Below are 5354 nucleotides of genomic sequence, written 5' to 3'. Positions count from 1 at the left end.
AGAACAGCAAGTTTCAGAGAGTTTGGCAGTTTAAATATGTGTTGCAGGCAAAGGCGGTTTAATAGTTTGTTTGAAAATTTTCCTGGTCAAAACCAGATAATTTCTGTCTTCAAATTGTATCTGAGATAAAGGGAATAAAGTTTGGACCTTACTTTTAAAAATCTCCTTCATAAAAAACAAAGTCTTATAAATTCAAGCCTCCACTGTCAAAATCTCACAACAGCTGTCACTGGAGGAGAGCCTGTTTGCATGCCTACCTCTCTGTAGACTGGTTTGGAGCTCATTGCATGGCAAATTCCTGTACAGACAGAAATACAATCCGTGAACTGAAACTCTGCTGCTCTGAGATTTCTTTACACAGCACTGCCCAGTCAATTTGTAGGCATTTTTAAAAGCTTTTCCCCAGTTGCTGAAGTTTCAAGGGGCATCAGATACTGTTTGCAATATTTGATGACTGGGGTTAGCACTAAGTGAATTTTCAGAATGTTTGTAGAGCAAAGAATGTCATTTTTTGTGGATGGGATCTCTGTCTGCACGTCAGTTCGTTTCCCACAGGCCAGGGAGCAGCTATAAGACTGTAATAACTCTCAGTCACTGTTAAATGGGCCTGAATTCGACCCAGATGTTGGAAGGTTTTTACCTTTCATTTGAGAACTTCTATGTATGCTTTATAACAGTCTCTTAGCATCTATTTTCATTACCAATTGTTTAATTCTCCTTTTGTTTCTGTTGATGAAAACCACTTACAACTGGATTATAGATGTCTGTATTACAAGAATCCTGGCAATAGCAAAATAAAAATAAAAATAAATAAAAAATTTGCAATGCAAGAAATATGGGGACAAGAAAATTGAGTTTTCATTGGTTTCCTATTTTCACTGGAAAATGTTTAATAAACCAGAACAATTTCATGCTATATTTCCTTTCTTTTCTGAGAATACATATTTTGAATGGATACCATAAAAAGTGATTGAATGGAAAAACAGGTGACTGTGAGGTTCTAATTGTTACATATTAAGCAAAACCAACAAATGTAAGGAGTAATTCTTTACACATGTAATAACTTCAATCTTTTTCATTACAGGCAAAATGAACCCATGACCTACAGGGTTAGAACATGCATTTAGAGGTCAAGTTTTTTTTATTGAGTAAAACCTCACAGACATATTTTCTTTTCTTTCTTTTTCTTCTATTTGTTTATTTTCTAAATATAAAACTTTGTGTAAGACATAATTTTTTCCTTTGCATTAGCAAAAAATTTTTTTAAAAAAAGAAAAGAAAAATTAAATAAGGGAAGAATTTTTAAAGTTTTAAAATTTTTTAGAGATTATAAAGATAAAAGGCAAAAGTAGCTACGGAAATTTGGTGTTGCCAAATTCCTTTCTGGACCATTGTATTTATAAATAGATCAGCAGTACAACTGAGGGATTTTTACATTACTTATGGAATAAAGAGAGAAATATTTCTCAGTGTCTCATTTTATTTCATTGTAATATGGTCTAAGCTAAAAACTCCTTTTATGATATGCAACATTTCAGACAGACATGAAAATTCCTGTCTCTGCAGTCAAAGCAATGTGCATCAAACACTGGACTTTTGGAACCTATTTGCTTGGAGCTTCAGTAACCCATTTCCTGTACAGGATGATGATATACGTCGTTCTTTATTGATTTATTTCTGCCCCTTTTTGTGTGAAAGGCTGTTTAAAGAGAACTTACTTCAAAACTGCATGCAAGTTATCATCCCCCTAAGAATGCTGCTAGAGAAACTGTGTGGACCACAGGGAAAAAATCAGGTGATATGTTAATAAAAGTGTGTGCATGCCTTCAGCATTTTTCAGAAAAGCTTTAAAAATTCTCATTATTCTTTCCAGTTCTTATGCTCTGAGGAAAGATGATCATGTGCTTTAGATCAAAGCTCTAAAAAAGGTTACAAAAGTCTCAGCAGACATCTGATCCCTGATCAGTTTAACCAAGAATGAGTTATATAGCAAGGCATTTCCATTTTTTCAGACTTTTCAAAACACATGGGTCAGAATTGTTTTGCAACTCATAGTGCAATGTCCATAATATATGAGCTGTCTGTATAAAAAAGGTTGGATATGTTGGATATGGTGCCATTAACACTGTTACTGTGCTAATGGGCTTACCCTGATGTTTCTTGTGTGGTTGATAGCGTGTGGTGTTGATAAAGTTTCTGAATTTTAAGCATTGTTCCTACTTTGTTGGTGACTGTTCTGGTAAGAGTTTCATTTTGTAGTATTATGTGAAATGCAGCAATTGTGCACAAAAGCATTTGCATTCAATTCTTCTTTACTGGTTGAAGTCTGTATTACTAAAGGAGTAGTAGCACAGGCTAGAGCTACTACCTGCCTTTTTCTGGATACACACAGTAGCAAAGTGTTCTTATTTATGATGAACTCCTTCCATTCAGGTCAGGAATTTTGTCCAAGGAGCAATTTTATTTAAAATGGTTGAATTAAGTTTCTCTCCTGTTCCAGACAGAGCTCTGTAGGTATCCACTAAGGACAAGAGCACGGACAGAACATGTTCACTTCCTTCCCTATTGTATCTATACTTCCATTCCTGCAAGCATTGAAATAACATTTTTTCTTGAGCTAAACCATTTAGTTTCTGTTCTTGGTCTCCTATATGCAATCTGGAAGTCACAAACTCACGTAATCTTTCTTTGGAATGGTGATTATCAGGATTTAAGGCTATACCTTTCATACAGTCAACATGAACTTGCCCTCACTTCTTAAAGCTAGATTCTTCAAAAAGCCTTTTCTTATGCTGTTATCTCCCAACGCATGTTCTGTTGCTCTCATTGAAATGCACTTCTCTAAAGAAAGTTTTTTTTTTTTTTTTTTTTTTTTTTTTTTTTTTTTTTTTTTTTTTTTAAGTAAGGAGGGAGAAAATGACAGGGTTTTATAGCTGAATAGCTAGTCAGTAATCTTCATGGTTCCAGGACTTGTGCTATAAAGTTAAATGCCTTACATGCAGGTTAGTGCTCTTTTTATGTTTTCAGTATGTTCAGATAAATATTTTCTTTTCCTTATATCTTGGGAAGTCCAACCAAGTTTTCTCTTTGATTTTTTTCTGCTGCAGAATGACATAATAATCCTTACACCTTCAGCCTGCCCTGTGTCTGTCATTCAAGAGCAGGTGGAGCTGTTTGCTCACGGATGAGTTCCAAGACATTAGCTTGATTTCTGCAGATAGATGTTTGTTTCTCATAGTCTTTTTAATTCCCCAAGGGAAACCTTATAACTGTGGAAAAATCTAAAACTATGAGCTTTTTGGTTGGTTTTGTCAGATCAATTTCTAGCCATTATCAAGCAAAGAATGTATCTCAAATCTGATTTTCCTTTACTGATATATGTCATGTGCTCAGCAGTGGCCACATCCCCACATATGGTTGGGATTTTCTTAAGTCCATGCTTTGGGTAGAGGGTGTAGGAAGGGTTGTAATGGACATCCTGCAGCGTTACTGCATTACTGAGCCTATTACTTCCACTTTGGTTTTCCCTTAAGGAACACCCCTGGAAAAATTTATGGCCATCTCTCCTGCTGCTTCAGGCACAGACCTTCCTCTGCATTCTCCACAGCCTCCTGTGACTTATGAAAACAAGATGTAGCTCTACTTTTTAATTTTTTAATTATTTAGTTAATTGAGGATTTATATTGTCCTCCAGAAATGGCTGTCACTGGAGATGGATCAGAGATGCAGTCCATCATTATCTCAGTAAATGATATCAGTCATTTCTCAAAGTCCTTTTCACATAGCTATTATGTTGTATACATTTTTCTTGGAATATATATCTCTGTAGATGAGAAACAGGTGTCAAAATGAAGATCTCTCTTTTTTCTTTTTATTTTTTTTTATTTTTCTGAAAATAGAAGGAAAGTGAAACATGTTTGCTACTCTCATTTGATAGTCAAGGCTGTAGCTTAGTAATTAAGTTGAATATCCTGCTATCCTGATGAGTGCATTTTTGTGAAAAAATGTGTGCTTGTATTACTTTCTCAGTTTGGTTTTGACTTGGTTCATAGAAGGCAGTTGAATAGCTTATGGGAAGTAGGACAGAATATTTTTGTCATCATATTCCTTTTCTACCAGGTTCTTAGTGTCGTTGAAATATGTGCAAAAACTGGAATGTCTGTATCCCTTTTTCATCTCTGTTGATTTGATGTATCCTTATACCAAAAATTAGATTTTATTTTTATTTATTTATTTATTTATTTTCTGATGAGGTGATAATGACCACCTATCAGGCTTTGTGTGCAGCTTTTCAAGATTTAGTCATTTTTATAATAATGCTTCATGAGTGCTCTATTTTATTTATTTATTTGCCTAAATCTGAGCTTCTGCTGTGGTGTATGATGCATTTTGGTATATAATGTAATCAGTACAGTTGAATGTCTGTCTTTAGAATAAATAAATAATAGAATAAATAAATATTATTCACATCCCATTTTACAGTATGAAGATTCCAGGCAATCATCACAAAGTCACCAGACGCAGAAATTAAATTCTCAAAGGCATATTTGTCTTCAAAAATATTATTTTTTTTCAGTGTCATGAAGGGGTAGCTTCTTTTTACATATTATACAGGTATCAAGGGTTATTTATTTTTAAAGTCTGTTCAAGAGATTTGTGGAGATGGAAGAAAAGCTACTGTTTCATATCACTAACTTGTAGTGAAATCTTCACACATGCCATACAGATATATGTGTTTATTTTTGTCTTTCTTTCCCCATATTCTGTTTGATATAGCTGTTGTATCTATTAGATGTTTCAAAGTGTGTAGAAAGTTAGATATAACTCTTTCAGGAAAACATTTTCCTGCAAGAGCAAAGATTTCATCAACATGTCCTTGTCTTTACAATTAACTCCTTTTCTTTTGCCACTAGCTTTCATGCTCCAGAATTTCTCCACCATAAAACAAGCTTTCTGGAGAAGAGCAATAGTATTCCCTTCTGAGGCAATCAAAGGAGTCTTAAAACATAAACTAGTTATGCAATCAATAACTTCTTGGCTCATATAATATAAATGCAGTTCAATTGAAAATGCTAGAGGGAAATATCTATTTCTACTTCCTGGGAGGTAGAAGTTCATTCAAAAACATCAGTGAAAATAATGTCAGTCAAAGCTTCTAGGCTTGTATGATAGAGATCTTTACACCCAAGCAATAAAACCAAATGCCTTGACATGTCGCCGAGAGTTTCTTTCCAAATATGTTCATATCACTGTTTTCCATCTGGTACAGCATGTGTTGCTGACATATTTATTTATTTATTTTTCCTTTTTGCTAAACTCTGCTTTTTTTTTTTTTTTTTTTTTTTTTTTTTTTT

The sequence above is a fragment of the Oxyura jamaicensis genome, chromosome 1 (assembly GCF_011077185.1).
Source record: "Oxyura jamaicensis isolate SHBP4307 breed ruddy duck chromosome 1, BPBGC_Ojam_1.0, whole genome shotgun sequence".
Taxonomy (NCBI): Eukaryota; Metazoa; Chordata; class Aves; order Anseriformes; family Anatidae; genus Oxyura; species Oxyura jamaicensis.
Note: the sequence above shows the minus strand (reverse complement) of the source record.